Source organism: Chlorocebus sabaeus, chromosome 15, assembly GCF_047675955.1.
Source record: "Chlorocebus sabaeus isolate Y175 chromosome 15, mChlSab1.0.hap1, whole genome shotgun sequence".
Classification (NCBI taxonomy): domain Eukaryota; kingdom Metazoa; phylum Chordata; class Mammalia; order Primates; family Cercopithecidae; genus Chlorocebus; species Chlorocebus sabaeus.
In genome coordinates, this window is record NC_132918.1 from 52,466,883 (window position 1) to 52,488,933 (window position 22,051).

The 22,051-nt window shown below is 40.5% G+C and overlaps 1 protein-coding gene across 11 annotated transcripts in view; it reads left to right on the forward strand.

The window, feature by feature from the left end:
• Positions 1–22,051, forward strand: part of CEP70 (centrosomal protein 70) — a 114,197-nt gene that overhangs the window by 30,135 nt on the left and 62,011 nt on the right. The window lies entirely within an intron of this gene.

The following is a 22,051-nucleotide window of genomic DNA, read 5'->3' on the forward strand; positions in this document are numbered from 1 at the left end:
TTATAAACATTAAGTTCTTATTTTAGTGGTTTTGCTGACACAACACTATATATACCTTTGCATATGTGAGTTCAGGCTATCTAAAAGGGAGCAGTATTCATCAGGCAGGGTCTGGAAGTCCCCTCAGTGTATTCTGGCAGTATTGGAAGGATCAGATGAGTTAGTATAAATTCCATGGAGTCCGAGAGAATTAACCAGAGATACTAGGGAGCTCTAGTATGAGGATAGAGGCAGTTGGTGCTCTGACCTTGTTTATGTGCCAGCTTGGGGCAGGCAGTACTAGAGCTGCTGATATTGATCATAGTTTCAGAGAAGACATTGTTTGACAAACTCCTCTACTATTAGAATGCTATATTTTTAGGTTGGCTTTTTTTTTTTTTTTTTTTTGAGACAGAGTTCAGCTGTGTCGCCCAGGCTGGAGTGCAGTGGCATGATCTAGCCTCACTGCAATCTCCGCCTCCCAGGTTCAAGTGATTCTCCTGCCTCAGCCTCCCAAGTAGCTGAGACTACAGGCATGCACCACCATGCCTGGCTAATTTTTTGTGTTTTAGTAGAGACGGAGTTTCACTATCTTGGCCAGGCTGCTCTTGAACTCCTGACTTCATGATCCACCCGCCTCAGCCTCCCAAAGTGCTGAGATTATAGGCGTGAGCCACTGCGCCCGGCCTAGGTTGGCTTTGTTAACAAGGTTGCTTTCCTCATCGATAATATATTTATAACATCTCTCTGAAAGGAGGGGTATTTTGGAAATATTTTCTGTATGCATTGGTTTTGACCTTGCTCTTATAGAGCAAGTAGAAATCTGAAGCTCTTTAAATCATTGACTTATTGGTGTGAAAAAGCAGCCATCAGAAGCTGTAAAGGTGCTGTGCTGGGTCTTTGGCTGAGTGAACAAGTTCAGAGCAGGGAAGACCAGTGGTCTTTGTTGGGGAAGATATCTATTTATCTTTCAGAGAGGTTGCGATATAATTAATAACAAAATTAAATTATTAGAAATACAAGGCTTACAAATTTACCAGGGTTTTAAGCACTTCAAAGAACAGATACATGAGAGTTCATTGGTAAGGGGTGACTTGAATGTAATGCCATGTATTTTCTATCAAATGGTTTCATCTATCATAAATGATTTATCATGCCTTTAGCTCTTTGTTCCACATCCCAAAGATTTGTCCTGTAGCTTATAAATTGATACAGAGGAGGTTTCATGTTTCAGTCATCCATAGAAGGGGAAAGGCAAATAGGATTGAGGAGTGGATACCTGGGGTTGGGGAAGGCTATCTGTCCTAATAGGATCAACTGAAATTAGTTGTTTGTTTTTTTAAGTCTCTGATGGGTACTTTATAGAGTGTCAACAGAAATCACAAACCCAAGGAATTGCTGTCCCTGAATGTTGCTAGGTTGCCTCATTTCATACTAGTCAAACATCTCATTCTATTATAGAGAAGGAAAAAATATTTCTACTTCTATCCTTTCAGATTCTCAATCAGGGCTCTATAACAAAAGCCTAACAAGTGAAAAACAAACAAGTTTATGAATATGTTTGTATCATATATACATGGGAGAAACCCATGGATGTTGGGCTCAAAGAGATTGCTAGAACTTGGACTTCTATAGCATCTTAACAACAGCCACCACCAGTAAATTTTCAGAGAAGTGGCAAGACAAAGGAAAAAGACTTTGAGTCTCTAGGGAAGCAAATTGTGGGAAGGTAAATATATCAGGGACTAATGGAAGATAAGGGCTAGTCAGTAAAGTTGGTTATGTAGAATCCTCTAGTGCCACCTCTGGGCTAATAAGGATCCAGGGTTGTCACTGGATTAATTTCTGTACAAATTTATGTACTCCTTTAGGCTAATAAAGGAAGGGCAGAGAGCTTTTCTCGTGTTATTGTTTTAGTTGCCTTCAACTCAGAATAATCCTTATACCAAAGTGGCATGTTTTGAGGTGTCAGCTTCTATTCTTGACCATACTAATCAATCTTTGCTTTCTTGAGAAGATGAAAGTGCCTGTGGAGAATAATTATTTCATAGTTTAAGACACATTCTTCTATTTTTGGTATACAGTTGCTTCCAATTTTAGAATGGTTTAGTGCTGCATGTTTTGTAGTTGGGAGAAAGGAAACATTGGTTTTGTATGTATATGCAAAGAGGTCAAGGAAATTTGCAAATGTTTGAGGTATATTGAAAGACTTTTGGGAAAAGACAATTCAGATGGCATGGGCTATTGATATAATTGATATTCAGTTTTTTTCATTCAGCATAATTATTTCAAGATTCACCCATGTAGTTGCACATATCCATAGTTTATTCCTTTTTATTGCTGAGAAGTACTCCATTGTATGGATATACCACAGTTTGTGTATCCATTCATCTGTTGATGGACATTTTAGTTGTTTCTAGTTTTTGGCTATTACAGAGAAAGCTCTTGTAAACTGTATGTTCAAATATTTGTGTGGACATATGCTTTCAGTTTTCTTGGGTAGATACCTAGAATTGGAATTCCTGAGTTATATGGTAAGTATACATTTTTTTTTTTTTTTTTTTTTTAATACTTTAAGTTCTGGGGTACATGTGCAGAACGTTCAGGTTTGTTACATAAGTATACACTTGCCATGGTGGTTTGCTGCACCCATCAACCCATCATCTACATTAGGTATTTCTCCTAATGCTATCCCTCCCCTAACCCCCCACCCCCCGACAGGCCCCAGTGTGTGATGTTCCCCTTGCTGTGTCCATGTGTTCTCATTGTTCAACTCCCACTTATAAGTGAGAACATGCAGTGTTTGGTTTTCCATTCTTGTGTTAGTTTGCTGAGAATGATGGTTTCCAGCTTCAAAGGACATGCACTCATCCTTTTTCACAGCTGCGTAGTATTCCATGATGTATATGTGCCACATTATCTTTATCCAGTCTATCACTGATGGGCATTTGAGTTAGCTCCAAGTCTTTGCTGTCATAAATAGTGTTGCAATAAACGTGTGCATGTGTCTTTATAGTAGAATTATTTATAATACTTTGGATATATACTCAGTAATGGGATTGCTGGGTCAAATGGTATTTCTTCTGGTTCTAGATCCTTGAGGAATTGCCACACTGTCTTCCACAATGATTGAACTAATTTACACCCCCACCAACAGTGTAAAAGTGTTCCTATTTCTACACATCCTCTCCAGCATCTGTTGTTTTCTGACTTTTTAATGATCACCATTCTAACTGGTGTGAGATAGTATCTTGTGGTTTTAATTTGCATTTCTCTAATGACCAGTGATGATGAGCTTTTTTTCACATGTTTATTGGCCATATAAATGTCTTCTTTTGAGAAGTGTCTGTTCATATCCTTCACCCACTTTTCCAGGGGGTTGTTTTTTTCTTGCAAAATTGTTTAAGTTCTTTATAGATTCTGGATATTAGCCCTTTGTCAGGTAGATAGATTGCAAAAATTTTCTCCCATTCTGTAGGTTGCCTGTTCACTCTGATGGTAGTTTCTTTTGCTGTGCAGAAGCTCTTTAGTTTAATTAGATCTCACTGGTCTATTTTGGCTTTTGTTGCCTTTGCTTTTGGTGTTTTAGCCATGAAGTCTTTGCCTATGCCTATGTCCTCAATAGTATTGCCTAGGTTTTCTTCTAGGGATTTTATGGTTTTAGGTCTTACGTTTAAGTGTTTATTCGATCTTGAGTTAATTTTTTGTGTAAGGTATAAGAAAGGAGTCTAGTTTCAGTTTTCTACATATGGCTAGCCAGTTTTCCCAACACAATTTATTAAATAGGGAATCTGTTCCCCATTGCTTATTTTTGTCAGGTTTGTCAAAGATCAGATGGTTGTAGATGTGTGGTGTTATTTCTATGGCCTCTGTTCTGTCCCATTGATCTATATATCTGTTTTGGTACCAGTACCATGCTATTTTGGTTACTGTAGCCTTGTACTATAGTTTGAAGTCAGGTAGTGTGTTGCCTCCAGCCTTTTGCTTAGGATTGTCTTGGCTATGCAGACTCTTTTGTGGTTCCATGTGAAATTTAAAGTAGTTTTTTCTGATTCTGTGAAGAAAGTCAATGGTAACTTGATGGGGATAGCACTGAATCTATAAATTACTTTGGGCAGTATGGCCATTTTCACGATATCGATTTTTCCTATCCATGAGCATGGAATATTTTTCCATTTGTTTGTATCCTCTCTTATTTCCTTGAGCAGTAGTTTGTAGTTCTCCTTGAAGAAGTCCTTCATATCTCTTGTAAGTTGTATTCCTAGGTATTTAATTCTCCTTGTAGCAATTGTGAATGGGAGTTCACTCATGATTTGGCCTTGTTTGTCTCTTATTGGTATATAGGAATGCCTGTGAGTTTTGCACATTGATTTTGTATCCTGAGACTTTGCTGAAGGTGCTTATCCGCTTAAGGAGATTTTGGGCTTTTCTAAATATACAATTATGTCATCTGCAAACAGAGACAATTTGACTTCCTCTTTTCCTCTTTGTAATACCCTTTATTTCTTTCTCTTGCCTGATTGCCCTGGCCAGAACTTCCAATACTGTGTTGAATAGGAGTGGTGCGAAAGGGCATTCTTGTGCCAGTTTTCAAAGGGAATGCTTCCAGTTTTTGCCCATTCAGTATGATATTGGCTGTGGGTTTGTCATAAATAGCTCTTATTATTTTGAGATACGTTCCATCGATACCTAGTTTATTGAGAGTTTTTAGCATGAAGCGCTGTTGAATTTTGTCAAAGGCCTTTTCTGCATCTATTGAGATAATCATGTGGTTTTTGCCTTTGGTTCTGTTTACGTGATGGATTACGTTTATTGATTTGCATGTGTTGAACCAGCCTTGCATCCCAGGGATGAAGCCAACTTGATCTTGGTGGATAAGCTTTTTGATGTGCTGCTGGATTCGGTTTGCCAGTATTTTATTTAGGATTTTCACATCGATGTTCATCAGGGATATTGGCCCGAAATTTTCTTTTTTTGTTGTATCTCTGCCAGGCTTTGGTATCAGGATGATGCTGGCCTCATAAAATGAGTTAGGGAGGATTCTCTCTTCTTCTATCGATTGGAATAGTTTCAGAAGGAATGGTACCAGCTCCTCTTTATACCTCTGGTAGAATTCGGCTGTAAATCCATCTGGTCCTGGACTTTTTTTGGTGGTAGGCTGTTAATTATTGAGCCTGTTATTGATCTATTCAGGGATTCCAACTTCTTCCTGGTTTAGACTTGGGAGGGTGTATGTGTCCAGGAATTTATCCATCTCTTCTGGATTTTCTAGTTTATTTGTGTAGTGGTGTTTATAGTATTCTCTGATGGTAGTTTGTATTTCTGTGGGGTCGGTGGTGATATCCCCTTTATCATTTTTTATTGCATCTATTTGATTCTTCTCTCTTTTCTTCTTTATTAGTTTTGCTAGCAGTCTATTTTGTTGATCTTTTCAAAAAACTAGCTCCTGGATTCATTGATTTTTTTTTTTTTTGAAGGGTTTTTTGTGTCTCTATCTCCTTCAGTTCTGCTGTGATCTTAGTTATTTCTTGTCTTCTGCTAGTTTTTGAGTTTGTTTGTGCTTGCTTCTCCAGTTCTTTTAATTGTGATGTTTGGGTGTCTATTTTAGATCTTTCCTGCTTTCTCTTGTGGGCACTTAGTGTTATAAATTTCCCTGTACACACTGCTTTAAATGTGTCCCAGAGATTCTGGTACGTTGTGTCTTTGTTCTCATTGGTTTCAAAGAACATCTTTTTTCTGCCTTCGTTTTGTTATTTACCCAGTAGTCATTCAGGAGCAGGTTGTTCAGTTTCTATGTAGTTGTGCGGTTTTGAGTGAGTTTCTTAATCCTGAGTTCTAATTTGATTGCACTGTGGTCTGAGAGACTGTTACGATTTCTGTTTTTTTTTTTTTTTGCATTTGCTGAAGAGTGTTTTACTTCCAATTATGTGGTCAGTTTTAGAATAAGTGTGATGTGGTGCTGAGAATGTATATTCTGTTGATTTGGGGTGGAGAGTTCTGTAGATGTCTATGAGGTCCGCATGGTCCAGAGCTGAGTTCAAGTCCTAAATATCCTTGTTAATTTTCTTTCTCATTGATCTGTCTAATATTGACAGTGGGGTGTTAAAGTCTGTCACTATTACTGTGTGGGAGCCTGAGTCTCCTTGTAGGTCTCTTTAAGAACTTAACTTTATGAATCTGGGTGCTCCTGTATTGGGTGCATATATATTTAGGATCGTTAGCTCTTGTTGCACTGATCCCTTTACCATTAGGCAATGCCCTTCTTTGTCTCTTTTGATCTTTGTTGGTTTAAAGTCTGTTTTATGAGAGAATAGGATTGCAACCCCTGCCTTTTTTTTTTTTTTTCTTTCCATTTGCTTGGTAAATATTCCTCCATCCCTTTATTTTGAGCCTATGTGCGTCTTTGCAAGTGAGATGGGTCTCCTGAACATAACACACCAATGGGTCTTGAGTATCTAATTTGCCAGTCTGTGTCTTTTAAATAGGGCATTTAGCCCGTTTACATTTAAAGTTAATATTGTTATGTGTGAATTTGATCATGTCATTGTGATAGTAGCTGGTTATTTTGCCTGTTCGTTGATGCAGTTTCTTCGTCAGGACTGTGGTCTTTACAGTTTGGTATGATTTTGTGATGACTGGAACCAGTCGTTCCTTTCCATGTTTAGTGCTTCCTTCAGGAGCTCTTTAAGGCAGTCCTGGTGGTGACAAAATCTCTCAGCGTTTGCTTGTCTGTAAAGGATTTTATTTCTCCTTTACTTATGAAGCTTAGTTTGGCTAGATATGAAATTCTGGGTTGAAAATTATTTAAGAATGTTGAATATTGGCCCCCACTCTTCTCTGGCTTGTAGGGTTTCTGGAGAGAGATCTGGTGTTAGTCTGATGGGCTTCCATTTGTGGGTAACCCCGACCTTTTCTCCCTGGCTGCCCTTAACATTTTTTCCTTCATTTCAATCTTGGTGAATTGGACGATTATGTGTCTTAGGGTTGCTCTTCTTGAGGAGTATCTTTGTGGTGGTCTCTGTATTTCCTGAATGTGAATGTTGGCCTGTCTTGCTAGGTTGGGGAAGTTCTACTGTATAATATCATGAAGAGTGTTTTCCAACTTGGTTCCATTCTCCCCATCACTTTCAGGGACACCAATCCAACGCAGATTTGGACTTTTCACATAGTGGCATATTTCTTGGAGGCTTTGTTCATTCCTTTTCATTCCTTTTTCTCTATCTTGTCTTCTTGCTTTATTTCATTAAGTTGATCTTCAATCTCTGATATCCTTTCTTCTGCTTGATCAGTTCGGCTGTTGATACTTGTGTATGCTTCACGAAGTTCTTATTTATTTATTTATTTATTTATTTATTTATTTATTTATTTATTGAGACTGTGTCTTGCACTGTTGCCCAGGCTGGAGTGCAGTGGTACGATCTCGGCTCACTGCAAGCTCCATCTCCCAGGTTCACACCATTCTCCTGCCTCAGCCTCCCAAGTAGCTGGGACTACAGCTGCCTGCCACCATGTCTGGCTAATCTTTTGTATTTTTAGTTGAGACTGGGTTTCACTGTGTTAGCCAGGATGGTCTTGATCTCCTGACCTTGTGATCTTCCTGCCTCGGCCTCCCAAAGTGCTGGGATTACAGGGGTGAGCCACCGCGCCTGACCAGCTTCACGAAGTTCTTATGCTGTGTTTTTCAGCTCCATCAGGTTATTTATGTTCTTCTCTAAACCGGTTATTCTCGTTAGCAATTCGTCTAACCTTTTTTCAAGGTTCTTAGCTTCCTTGCATTGGGTTAGAACATGCTCCTTTAGCTTAGAGGAGTTTGTTATTACCTACCTTCTGAAGCCTACTTCTGTGAGTTTGTCAAACTCATTCTCCATTTGGTTTTGTTTCCTTGGTGGCGAGGAGTTGTGATCCTTCGGAGAAGAGGTGTTCTGGTTTTTGGAATTTTCAGCCTTTTTGTGCTGGTTTCTCCCCATCTTCGTAGATTTATCTACCTTTTGTCTTTGACGTTGATGACCTTATGATGGGGGTCTCTGAGTGGACGTCTTTTTTGCTGATGTTGATGCTACTCCTTTCCGTTCGTTAGTTTTCCTTCTAACAGTCAGGCCCCTCTGCTTCAAGTCTGCTGGAGTTTGCTGGAGGCCCACTCCCGACCCTGTTTGCCTGGGTATCACCAGCAGAGGTTGCAGAACAGCAAAGATTGGTGTCTGTTCCTTCCTCTGGAAGCTTTGTTCCAGAGGGGCACCCGCCAGATGCCAGCTGGAGCTCTCCTGTATGAAGTGTCTGTCGGCTCCTACTGGGAGGTGTCTCCCAATCAGGAGACCCGGGGTTCAGTGATCCACTTGAGGAGGTAGTTTGACCCTTAGCGGAGCTTGAATGCTGTGTTGGGAGATCTACTGCTCTCTTCAGAGCCATCAGGCAGGGACGTTTAAGTCTGCTGAAGCTGTGCCGACAGCTGCCCCTTCCCCCAGGTGCTCTGTCCCAGGGAGATGGGGGTTTTATCTATAAGCCGCTGACTGGGGCTGCTGCCTTTTTTTCAGAGATGCCCTGCCCACAGAGGAGCACTCTAGAGAGGCAGTCTGGCCACAGTGGCCTTGCTGAGCGGCGGTGGGCTCTGCCTAGTTTGAACTTCCAGGCGGCTCTGTTTATTCTCTGAGGGTAAAACTGCCTACTCAAGCCTCAGCAATGGCAGATACCCCTCACCCCACCAAGCTCAAGCATCCCAGGTTTACCTCAGACTGCTGTGCTGGCAGCGAGAATTTCAAGCCAGCAGATCTTAGCTTGCTGGGCTTCATGGGGATGGGACCCGCCTACCCAGACCACTTGGGTCCCTGGCTTCAGTCCCCTTTCCAGGGGAGTGAACGATTCTGTCTCACTGGAATTCCAGGTGCCACTGGGGTATGAAAAAAAAAAAAAAAATTCCTGCAGCTAGCTCAGTGTCTGTCCAAATGGCCACCCAGTTTTGTGATTGAAACCCAGGGTCCTAGTGGTGTAGGCACTAAAGGGAATCTCCTGGTCTTCGGGTTGTGAAGACTGGGAAAAGTGCAGTATCTGGGCTGGAGTGCACTGTTCCTCACTGCATAGTCCCTCCCAGCTTCCCTTGGCTAGTAGAGTGAGTTCTCTGACCCCTTGTGTTTCCCGGGTGAGGCAACACCCCACCCTGCTTCAGTTCGCCCTCTGTGGGCTGTACCCACTGTCCAACCAGTCCCAATGAGATGAACTTGGTACCTCAGTTTGGAAACACAGAAATCAATCGCCTTCTGTGTCGATCTCACTGGGAGCTGCAGACCGGAGCTATTCCTTTTCAGCCATCTTGGCAGCAATCCTCACATTTAAGTTTTTAAGAAACTGTCAGACTTTTTCAAAGTAGTTCTATCATTTTACATTCTGACCAGTGTATGAGATTTCTAGTTTCTTTTTGTTCTTATCAACCCTTGGTATTTCTCACCTTAATTTTGATGAATATTTTCACTGGGTATAGAATTATACTTTCTTTAGTTACTTTCTTTCAGCATTTGAAATATTCCATTATCTCTTAGATTCCATTGTTTCTGCTGAGAATTCAATTGTCAATCTATTTGCTGCTCCTTTGAAGGCAATTTATAATATCTCTGACTACCTTTACTATTTTTATCCTTGTTTTTGGTTGTTTGTTTGTTTTTTGTTTTTGGTGCAGAGTCTTGCTCTGTTGTCCAGGCTAGAGTGCAGTGGTGCAATCTTGGCTCACTGCACCCTCCGCCTCCTGGGATCAAGTGATCCTCTCACCTCAGTCACCTGAGTAGCTGGGATTACAGGTGTGTGCCCAGCTAAATTTTGTATGTTTAGGTAGAGATGGGGTTTCACCATGTTGGCCCGGCTGGTCTTGAACTCCTGGACTCAAGTGATCTGCCCGCCCTGGCCACCCAAAGTGCAGGGATTACAGGCATGAGCCACCATACACAGCTTGTTTTTGTCTTAAAGCATTTTTACTTTGTGCCTAGGCAAGTTTTCTTTTGATTTATCTTCCTTTGATTTTGCAGCATTTCTTGAATGTGTAGCTTGATGTCTTTTATCAGTTTGGGTACATTCTTAGCTATTATGTCTTCAAATATTGTTTCTGCCCCATTTTCTCTTTTCAATTTCCCCAGGAGTGCAATTCCATTAGTATTTATCATTGACTACCCTATGTCTTTCATGTTTATTCTTTTTTGTGTTTTTGTTACTCAAAGCTCATTTTGGAGTGAAACTTTCCAGCTTTTTTTTTTTTTTTTAATACTTTAAGTTCTAGGGTACATGTGCACAATGTGCAGGTTTGCTACATATGTATACATGTGCCATGTTGGTGTGCTGCACCCATTAACTCGTCATTTACATTAGGTATATCTCCTAATGCTATCTACCCCTCTCCCCACAATAGGACCCGGTGTGTGATGTTCCCCTTCCTGTGTCCAAGTGATCTCATTGTTCAGTTCCCACCCATGAGTGAGAACATGCAGTATTTGGTTTTCTCTTCTTGTGATAGTTTACTGAGAATGATGGTTTCCAGCTGCATCCATGTCCCTACAAAGGACACGAACTCATCCTTTTTTATGGCTGCATAGTATTCCATGGTGTATATGTGCCACATTGTCTTAATCCAGTCTGTCACTGATGGACATTTGGGTTGATTCCAAGTCTTTGCTATTGTGAACAGTACTGCAATAAACATACGTGTGCATGTGTCTTTATAGCAGCATGACTTATAAGCCTTTTGGTATATCCCCAGTAATGGGATGGCTTGGTCAAATGGTATTTCTAGTTCTAGATCCTTGAGGAATCGCCACACTGTTTTCCACAATGGTTGAACTAGTTTACAGTCCCACCAACAGTGTAAAAGTGTTCCTGTTTCTCCACATCCTCTCCAGCACCTGTTGTTTCCTGATTTTTTAATGATTGCCATTCTAACTGGTGTGAGATGGTATCTCGTTGTGGTTTTGATTTGCATTTCTCTGATGGCGAGTGATGATGAGCAGTTCTTCATGTGTCTGTTGGCTGTATGAATGTCTTCTTTTGAGAAGTGTCTGTTCATATCCTTTGCCCACTTTTTGATGGGGTGGTTTGTTTTTTTCTTGTAAATTTGATTGAGTTCTTTATAGGTTCTGGATATTAGCCCTTTGTCAGATGAGTAGATTGCAAAAATTTTCTCCTATTCTGTAGGTTGCCTGTTTACTCTGATGGTAGTTTCTTTTGCTGTGCAGAAGCGCTTTAGTTTAATTAGATCCCATTTGTCAATTTTGGCTTTTGTTGCCTTTGCTTTTGGTGTTTTAGACGTGAAGTCCTTGCCCATGCCTGTGTCCTGAATGGTATTACCCAGGTTTTCTTCTAGGCTTTTATGGTTTTAGGTCTAACATTTAAGTCTCTAATCCATCTTGAATTAATTTTCATATAAGGAGTAAGGAAAGGATCCAGTTTCAGCTTTCTACTTATGGCTAGCCAATTTTCCCAGCACCATTTATTAAATAGGAAATCCTTTCCACATTTCTTGTTTTTGTCAGGTTTGTCAAAGATCAGATGGCTTTAGATGTGTGGTGTTATTTCTTAGGGCTTTGTTCTGTTCCATTGGTCTAGATCTCTGTTTTGGTACCAATACCATGCGGTTTTGGTTACTGTAGCCTTGTAGTATAGTTTGAAGTCAGGTAGCATGATGCCTCCAGCTTTGTTCTTTTGGCTTAGGATTGTCTTGGCAATGCGGTGTCTTTTTTGGTTCCATATGAACTTTAAAGCAGTTTTTTCCAATTCTGTGAAGAAAGTCATTGGTAGCTTAATGGGGATGGCATTGAATTTATAAATTACCTTGGGCAGTATGGCCATTTTCACAATATTGATTCTCGCTATCCATGAGCATGGTATGTTCTTCCATTTGTTTGTGTCCTCTTTTATTTCACTGAGTGGTGGTTTGTAGTTCTCCTTGAAGAGGTCCTTTACATCCCTTGTAAGTTGGATTCTTAGGTATTTTATTCTCTTTGAAGCAATTGTGAATGGAAGTTCATTCATGATTTGGCTCTCTGTTTGTTATTGGTGTATAAGAATGCTTGTGATTTTTGCACATTGATTTTGTATCCTGAGACTTTGCTGAAGTTGCTTATCAGCTTAAGGAGATTTTGGGCTGAGATGATGGGGTTTTCTAAATATACAATCATGTCATCTGCAAACAGGGACAATTTGACTTCTTCTTTTCCTAACAGAATACCCTTTATTTCTTTCTCTTGCCTGATTGCCCTAGCCAGAACTTCCAACACTATGTTGAATAGGAGTGGTGAGAAACGGCATCCCTGTCTTGTGCCAGTTTTCAAAGGGAATGCTTCCAGTTTTTGCCCATTCAGTATGATATTGGCTGTGGGTTTGTCATGAATAGCTATTATTTTGAGGTGCGTTCCATCAATACCGAATTTATTGAGAGTTTTTAGCATGAAGCGCTGTTGAATTTTGTCAAAGACCTTTTCTACATCTGTTGAGATAATCATGTGGTTTTTGTCTTTGGTTCTGTTTATATGCTGGATTACGTTTATTGATTTGCGTATGTTGAACCAGCCTTGCATCCCAGGATGAAGCCCACTTGATCATGGTGGATAAGCTTTTTGATGTGCTGCTGGATTCGGTTTGCCAGTATTTTACTGAGGATTTTTACATTGATGTTCATCAGGGATATTGGTCTAAAATTCTCTTTTTTTGTTGTATCTCTGGGCAGGCTTTGGTATCAGGATGATGTTGGCCTCATAAAATGAGTTAGGGAAGATTCATCTCTTTCTGTTGGTTGGATTAGTTTCAGAAGGAATGGTGTTAACTCCTCCTTGTACCTCTGGTAGAATTCAGTTGTGAATCTGTCTGGTCCTGGGCTTTTTTGGTTGGTAGGCTATTAATTATTGCCTCAATTTCAGAGCCTGCTGTTGGTCTGTTCAGGGACTCAACTTCTTGGTTTAGTCTTCGGAGAGTCTAAGTGTCCAGGAAATTATCCATTTCTTCTAGGTTTTCTAGTTTATTTGCATAGAGGTGTTTGTAGTGTTCTCTGATGGTAGTTTGTATTTCTGTGGGTTGGTGGTGATATCCCGTTTATCATTTTTTATTGCGTTTATTTCATTCTTCTCTCTTTTCTTCTTCATTAGTCTTGCTAGCAGTCTATCAACTTTGTTGATCTTTTCAAAATACCAGCTCCTGGATTCATTGATTTTTTTGGAGGGTTTTTTGTGTCTCTATCTCCTTCAGTTCTGCTCTGATCTTAGTTATTTCTTGCCTTCTGCTAGCTTTTGAATGTGTTTGCTCTTGCTTCTCTAGTTCTTTTAATTGTGATGTTAGGGTGTCAATTTTAGATCTTTCCTGCTTTCTCTTGTGGGCATTTAGTGCTATAAATCTCCCTGTACACATTGCTTTAAATGTGTCCCAGAGATTCTGGTATGTTGTATCTTTGTTCTCATTGGTTTCAAAGAACATCTTTATTTCTGCCTTCATTTCGTTATGTACCCAGTAGTCATTCAGGAACAGGTTGTTTAGTTTCCATGTAATTGAGCGTTTTTGATTGAGTTTCTTAGTCCTGAGTTCTAGTCTGATTGCACTGTGGTCTGAGAGACAGTTTGTTATAATTTCTGTTCTTTTACATTTACTGAGGAGTGCTTTACTTCCAACTATGTGGTCAATTTTGGAATAAATGTGACGTGGTGCTGAGAAGAATGTATATTCTGTTGATTTGGGGTGGAGAGTTCTGTAGATGTCTATTAGGTCCACTTGGTGCAGAGTTGAGTTCAATTCCTGGATATCTTTGTTAACTTTTTGTCTCGTTGATCTGTCTAATGTTGACAGTGGGGTGTTAAAGTCTCCCATTATTATTGTATGGGAGTCTAAGTCTCTTTGTAAGTCTCTAAGGACTTGCTTTATGAATCTGGTTGCTCCTGTATTGGGTGCATATATATTTAGGATAGTTAGCTCTTCCTGATGAGTTGATCCCTTTACCATATTGTAATGGCCTTCTTTGTCTCTTTTGATCTTTGATGGTTTAAAGTCTGTTTTTTCAGAGACTAGGATTGCAACCCCTGCTTTTTTTTGTTTTCCATTTGCTTGGTAGATTTTGCCTTATTTTGAACCTATGTGTGTCTCTGCATGTGAGATGGGTCTCCTGAATACAGCAAACTTGACTCTTTATCCAATTTGCCAGTCTGTGTCTTTTAATTGGACCATTTAGTCCATTTACATTTAAGGTTAATATTGTTTTGTGTGAACTTGATCCTGTCATTATGATATTAGCTGGTTATTTTGCTCACTAGTTGATGCAGTTTCTTCCTAGCATCGATGGATGTTACATTTTGACATGTTTTTGCAATGGCTGGTACCGGTTGTTCCTTTCCATGTTTAGTGCTTCCTTCAGGATCTCTTGTAGGGCAGGCCTGGTGGTGACAAAATCTCTAAGAATTTGCTTGTCTGTAAAGGATTTTGTTTCTCCTTTACTTATGAAACTTTGTTTGGCCGGATATGAAATTCTGGGTTGAAAATTCTTTTCTTTAAGAATGTTGAATATTGGCCCCCACTCTCTTCTGGCTTGGAGAGTTTCTGCTGAGAGATCCGCTGTTAGTCTGATGGGCTTCCCTTTGTGGGTAACCCAACCTTTCTCTCTGGCTGCCCTTAACATTTTTTACTTCATTTCAACTTTGGTGAATCTGACAATTATGTGTCTTGGAGTTGCTCTTCTCGAGGAGTATCTTTGTGGCGTTCTCTGTATTTCCTGAATTTGAATGTTGGCCTGCCTTATTAGGTTGGGGAAGTTCTCCTGGATGATATTCTGAAGAGTGTTTTCCAACTTGGTTCCATATTCCCCGTCACTTTCAGGCACACCAATCAGATGTAGATTTCGTCTTTTCACATAATCCCATATTTCTTGGAGGCTTTGTTCATTTGTTTTTACTCTTTTTTCTCTACACTTCTCTTCTCACTTCATTTCATTCATTTAATCTTCAATTGCTGATACTCTTTCTTCCAGTTGATTGAGTCGGTTACTGAAGCTTGTGCATTTGTTATGTAGTTCTCATGTAACGGTTTTCATCTCTATCAGTTCTTTTAGGGTTTTCTCTGCATTGATTATTCTAGTTATCCATTCATCCATTCTTTTTTCAAGGTTTTTAGTTTCTTTGCGCTGGTTACGTGGTTCCTCCTTTAGCTCTGAAAGTTTGATCGACTGAAGCCTTCTTCTCTCGACTCGTCAAAGTCATTCTCCGTCCAGCTTTGTTCCGTTGTTGGCGATGAGTTACGTTCCTTTGGAGGGGGAGATGCGCTCTGATTTTTTGAATTTCCAACTTTTCTGCACTGCTTTTTCCCTATCTTTGTGGTTTTATCCGCCTTTGGTCTTTGATGATGGTGATGTACTGATGGGGTTTTGGTGTGGGTGTCCTTTGTGTTTGTTAGCTTTCCTTCTAACAGTCAGGACCCTCAGCTATAGATCTGTTGGAGTTTGCTTGAGGTCCACTCCAGACCCTGTTTGCCTGGGTATCAGCAGTGGAGGCTGCAGAAGATAGAATATTGCTGAACAGCAAGTGTTGCTGTCTGATTCTTGCTCTGGAAGCTTCATCTCAGGGGTGTACCCTGCCATGTGAGGTGTTGGTCTGCACCTAGTGGGGGATGTCTCCCAGTTAGGCTACTCAGGGCTCAGGGACCCACCTGAGCAGGCAGTCTGTTCGTTCTCAGATATCAACCTCCATGCTGGGAGATCCAATGCTCTCTTCAAAGTTGTCAGACAGGGGCATTTACCTCTGCTGAGGTTTCTGCTGCTTTTTGTTTAGCTATGCCCTGTCCACAGAGGAGGAGTCTACAGAGGCAGGCCGGCCTTCTTGAGCTGTGGTGAGCTCCACCCAATTCGAGCTTCCCTGTGGCTTTGTTTACCTACTTAAGCCTCAGCAATGGCATGCGCCCCTCCCCCAGCCTTGCTGCTGCCTTGCAGTTAGATCTCAGACTGCTGTGCTAGCAATGAGGAAGGCTCCGTGGGCGTGGGACCCTCTGGGCCAGGTGTGGGATATAATTTGGTGTGCCGTTTGCTAAGACCCTTGGTAAAGCACAGTATTAGGGTGGGAGTTACCCAATTTTCCAGGTGTTGTGTGTCTCAATTCGGTTGGCTAGGAAAAGGAATCCCCTTCCCCCTTGTGCTTCCCAGGTGAGGCGATGCCTCGCCCTGCTTCAGCTCTCGCTGGTCCACTGCAGACCAGCGCCAACTGTCCGACACGCCCCAGTGAGATGAACCTGGTACCTCAGTTGAAAATGCAGAAATCACCCGTCTTCTGGGTCGCTGATGCTGGGAGCTGGAGGCTGGAGCTGTTCCTATTTGGCCATCTTGGGCGCGCTCGTGTTTATTCTTTATGTTTCTTCCTTTTGTCTTTTGATACTTTATTCTGGATATTTTCTTTTGGTTATTGTGTTTTTTAGTTTTAGAATTTCTAGTGTCTTTGCTTTGGTTTCCAGCTTTCTGCTGAAATTCTCTGTTTTGTGTCTCTGAATATATTAAGTGTACTTATTTTTAAAATCTGTGTCTGATTTTGGGAACAAGATAGAGGTGGTAGCTGCATAATATTGTGAATGCCCTAGATGCTACTGAATTGTTCACTTTAAAATGGTTAATTTTATGTTATGTGAACTTCACCTCAATTTTTAAAAGTCAGTATGTCTGATAATTTGACTCTGGTTCTCAGTGGATTATTTTTTATAGCCTCTTGTTTTTGTAGGTTTCCTTTTATGTTGTTTTTACTCCTGGTGTGCCTGGTTGTTTTTTACTGAGCGCTGAGCTTTGTATAGGAACTGCTGTAGAAATAAGTTGAGGTCTGCTGTGGTGTTATTTTACCCTAGAGGTAATCATGATTGCTTCTGGTAGACATCTAGGTGTACTAGTAACCTGGGATCATCTTAATCCAGCTTTAGAGATTGTGATGATTTGAAATATACCTCAGTCCCAAAGAAAACTAGTATATTTCTAGTTCATCATTATTCCTAGGGTGTAGTGTGAAAAGTTTCCTAGGACCTTCCCTTCTGTTAGGCCTTTGTGTCTAATTTTTCTTTCATATCCCTGCCAGGCATAAGTGAAAATATCTCTGGTCACCTTCTTAGCTTCTGACACCTTTTCAGGTGTCTGAAAACACACTTGTGGGAAATGTGACTCCAAAAGCTAGACTCACTACTTTGGGTTTCCTTTTTCTTTTCTTTTCTTTCTTTTTTCTTTTTTCTTTTTTTGTTTTGAGACGGTGTCTTGCTCCGTCTCTCAGCCTGGAGTGCAGTGGTGCGATCTCAGCTCACTGCAACCTCCACCTCCCAGGTTCACACGATTTGCCCACTTCAGCCTCCTGAGTAGCTGAAATTACAGGCATGCACCAGCATACCCAGTTAATTTTTGTACTTTTAGTGGAAACAGGGTTTCACCATGTTGGCCAGGCTGGTCTCGAACTCCTGACCTCAGGTGATCCACCTGCCTCAGCCTCCCAAAATGCTGGGATTACAGGCATGAGCCACCGCACCTGGCTGATTTTCCTTTTTCTCCAGAATCATGGCCCTGTAATTTTCATTTCCTTGTTAGCACTTTCAAACGGATTTACAAATTTTTTGATCATCTTTTTGAAGTTTTTCTCAATAGGAGAATTGGTCTGAATTACCTAGTCTATTATTTACAGAACAGGAATTCTCTTTTACTTCCTTAAGAGCTAGAGTGCAGTGGTGCACTCCTGGGATCCCTCCTGGGATCAAGTGATCCTCTCACCTCAGTCACCTGAGTAGCTGGGATTACAGGTGTGTGCCCAACTAATTTTTGTATATTTAGCTGGGCACTAAATTGTCTGTGTCTGATAATTCTAATGTTGGATGTTCTTTGTGGGCTTGATCTGTTATGTCTTGTTTCTTTTTTCTTTTTTTTAAAATTTTCATAGGCTTTGGGGGAACAGGTAGTTTTTGGTTACATTTATAATGTCTTTAGTGGTGATTTGTGAGATTTTGGTGCATCCATCACACAAGTAGTATATACTGAACCCAATTTGTAGTCTTTTATTCCTTACCCCCTTTTCACCCTTTCCCCCCTGAATTCCCAAAGTCCATTGTATCTTTTTTATTTATTTTATTTTATTTTTTTTTGCGACAAAGTCTCACTCTGTCACCCAGGCTGGAGTGCAGTGGCATGATCTCAGCTTACTGCAACCTCTGCCTCTCGGGTTCAAGCAATTCTCCTGCCTCAGCCTCCTGAGTACCTGGGACTACAGGCTCCTGCCACAATGTCCAGCTAATTTTTGTATTTTTAGTAGAGATGGAGTTTCACCATGTTGGCCAGGATTGTCTTGATCTCCTGACCTCATGATCTACCCACGTTGGCCTCCCAAAGTGTTGGGATTACAGGTGTGAGCCACCGCGCCTGGCCCGTTGTATAATTCTCATGCCTTTTCATTCTCATAGCTTAGCTCCCACTTATGAGTGAGAACATATGTTCAGTTTTCCATCCCTGAGCTACTTCACTTAGAATAATAGTCTACAATCCTGTCCAGATTGCTGCGAATGCCATTCATTCATTCATTTTTATGGCTGAGTAATATTCCATTGTGTATGCATACCACAGTTTCTTTATCTACTTGTTGATTGATGGGTGTTTTGGCTGGTTCCACATTTTTGCAATTGTGAATTGTGCTTTTGTATAATGTTATACATTATATGAATTGCGTGTTTGTATAATGACTGCTTTTCCTCTGGGTAGATGCCCAGTAGTGGGATTGCTGTATCAAATGGTAGTTCTACTTTTAGTTCTTTAATGAATCTCCAGACTGTTTTCCATAGTGGTTGTACTAGTTTACATTCCAACCAGTAGTGTAGAAGTTTTCCCTTTTCACCACATCCACATCAACATTGATTGTTTTTTGATTTTTTGATAATGGCCATTCTTGTGGGAGTGAGGTGGTATCACATTGTGGTTTTGATTTGCATTTCACTTTTGCATTGGTGATGTTGAGCGTGTTTTCATGTGTTTGTTGGCCATTTGTATATCTTCTTTTGAGAATTCACTATTCATATCCTTAGCTCACTTTTTGATGGGATTGTTTTTTCTTGCTAATTTGTTTGAGTTTCTTGTAGATTTTGGATATTAGTCCTTTGTCAGATGTATAGATTGTGACCATTTTTTCTCACTCTGTGGGTTGTCTGTTTACTCTGCTGACTGTTTCTTTTCCCGTGCAAAAACTCTTTAGTTTAATTAAGTCCCACCTACTTACCTTTGTGTTTCATTTGCTTTTGGGTCTTTGGTCATGAAATCTTTGCCTAATCCAGTGTCTAGAAGGGTTTTTCCAATACTATTTTCTAGAATTTTTATAATTCAGGTCTTAGATTTAAGTCATTTAAGTTCTTGATCCATCTTGAGTTGATTTTTTTTTTTGAAATGGAGTCTCAATCTGTCACCCAGACTGGAGTGCAATGGTGCAGTCTTGGTTCACTGCAACCTCCACCTACTGGGTAGAAGTGATTCTCCTGCCTCAACCTCCCAGGTAGGTGGGATTACAGGTGCCTGCCACCATGACCAGCTAATCTGTGTATTTTTAGTAGAGACGCAGTTTTGCAGTGTTCGCCAGGCTGGTCTTGAACTCTTGACTTCAGATGATCCACCCACCTCCGCCTCGTAAAGTGCTGGGATTACAGGCATGAACCACTGCGTAAGGCCTTGAGTTGATTTTTTCATAAGGTCAGAGATGAGGATCCAGTTTTATTCCTCTTCATATGGCTTGCCAATTATCTCAGCACCATTTGCTGAATAGGATGTCCTTTGCTTACGTTATGTTTTTGTTTGCTTTCGTTATGTTTTTGTTTGCTTTGTTGAAGATCAGTTGGCTATAAGTATTTGGCTTTATTTCTGAGTTCTCTGTTCTGTTCCATTGGTCTTTGTGCCTATTTTTATACCATGACCATGCTGTTTTGGTGACTATAGCATTATAGTATAGTTTGAAGTCAGATAATGTGATGCTCCAGATTTCTTTTTGCTTAGTCTTGCTTTGGCTACGCGGGCTCTTTTTTGGTTTCATGTGAATTTTAGGATTGTTTTTTCTAATTATGTGAAGAATGATGGTGGTAGTTTGATGAGAATTGCATTGTATTTGTAGATTGCTTTTGGCAGTGTGGTAATTTTCACAATATTGATTCTACCCATCCATGAGCATAGGAGGTGTTTCCATTTGTTTGTGTTGTCAGTGATCTTTTTTCAGCTGTGTTTTGTAGTTTTCCTTGTAGAGGTCTTTCACCTCCTTGGTTAGGTATATTCTTAAGTACTTTATTTTAGTTTAGTTTTGCAGCTGTTGTAAAAGGGGTTATTGATTTGATGCTCAGCTTGGTCACTCTTGGTGTAGAGCAGAGATACTGATTTGTGTACATTAATTTTGTATCCTGAAACTTTGCTGAATTCATTTATCAGTTCTGGGAGCTTTTTGGAAAAGTCTTTAGAGTTTTCTAGGTGTACAATCATACTGTCAGTGAACAGCAACAGTTCGACTTTCTGTTTACTGATTTGGGTGCCCTTTATTTCTTTCTCTTGTCTGATTGCTCTGACTAGAACTTCCAGTAGTATTATTGAATAGAAGTGGTAAGAGTAGGCATCTTTGTCATGTTCCAGTTCTCAACGGAAGTGGTGAGAGTAGGCATCTTTGTCTTGTTCCAGTTCCCAAAGGGAATGCTTTCATTATACTTTTCCCGTATTATGTTGGCTGTGGGTTTATCATAGATGACTTTTATTACTTTAAGGTATGTCCCTTGTATGCTGATTCTGCTGAGGGGTTTAATCACAAAGGGATGCTGGATGTTTTTTTTCTTCATATGGAGTCTCACTCTGTTGTCCAGGCTAGAGTGCAGTGGCATGATCTTGGCTCACTGAAATCCCCACCTCCCAGTTTCAAGTGATTCCCGTGCCTCAGCCTCCTGAGTAGCTGGGATTACAGGCATGCACCACCATGCCTGGCTATTTTTTGTATTTTTAGTAGAGACAGAGTTTCACCATGTTGGCCACGCTAGTCTTGAACTCCTGACCTCAGGTGATCCGCCCACCTCGGCCTCCCAAAGTGTTGGGATTATAGGTATGAGCCACCATGCCTGGCCTGGATTTTGTCAAATGCTTTTTCTGAGTTTATCAAGATGATCATGTGTGATTTTTATTTTTAATTCTGTTTATGTGGTATATCACATTTATTGACTTTTGTATGTTAAACTATCCCTGCATACCTGGTATAAAACCCACTTGATCATGGTGGATTATCTTTTTCATATCCTGTTGAATTCATTTAGCTCATATTTTGTTAACGATTTTTGCATCTTATGTTCATCAGGGATATTTGTCTGTAGTTTTCTTTTTTTGTTATATATTTTCCTAGTTTTGGTATTAGAGTGATACTGGATTTATAGAATGATTTAGGGAGGATTCCCTCTTTCTCTGTCTTTTGGAATAGTATCAATAGGATTGACACCAATTCTTCTTTGAATGTCTCGTAGAATTCAGCTGTGAATCTGTGTGGTCCTGTACTTTTTTTTTTTTCTTTTTGAGATGGAGTCTCGCTCTGTCGCCCAGGCTGGAGTGCAGTGGTATGATCTCAGCTCACTGCAAGCTCCACCTTCAGGGTTCACCCCACTCTCCTGCCTCAGCCTCCCAAGTAGCTGGGACTACAGGCGCCCACCGCCATGCCTGGCTAATTTTTTTGTATTTTTAGTAGAGATGGGGTTTCACCATGTTAGCCAGGATGGTCTCAATCTCCTGACCTTGTGATCTGCCTGCCTTGGCCTCCCAAAGTGCTGGGATTACAGGCATGAGCCACCGAGCCCGGCAGGTATTTTTTTAAATTAGTATTTCATTCTCACTTCTTGTTATTGGTCTGTCTAAGGTTTTGAATTCTTCCTGATTTAAACTAGAAGTTGTATCTTTCTAAGAATTTATCCATCTCCTCTAGGTTTTCTAGTTTATGTGCATGCAAGTTTTGATAGTAGCCTTGAATGATCTTTTGTATTTCTGTGGTGTCGGTTGTGATATTTCCCATTTCACTTCTAATTCAGCTTATTTGGATCTTCTCTCTTCTCTTGGTTAATCTTGCTAGTGGTCTAT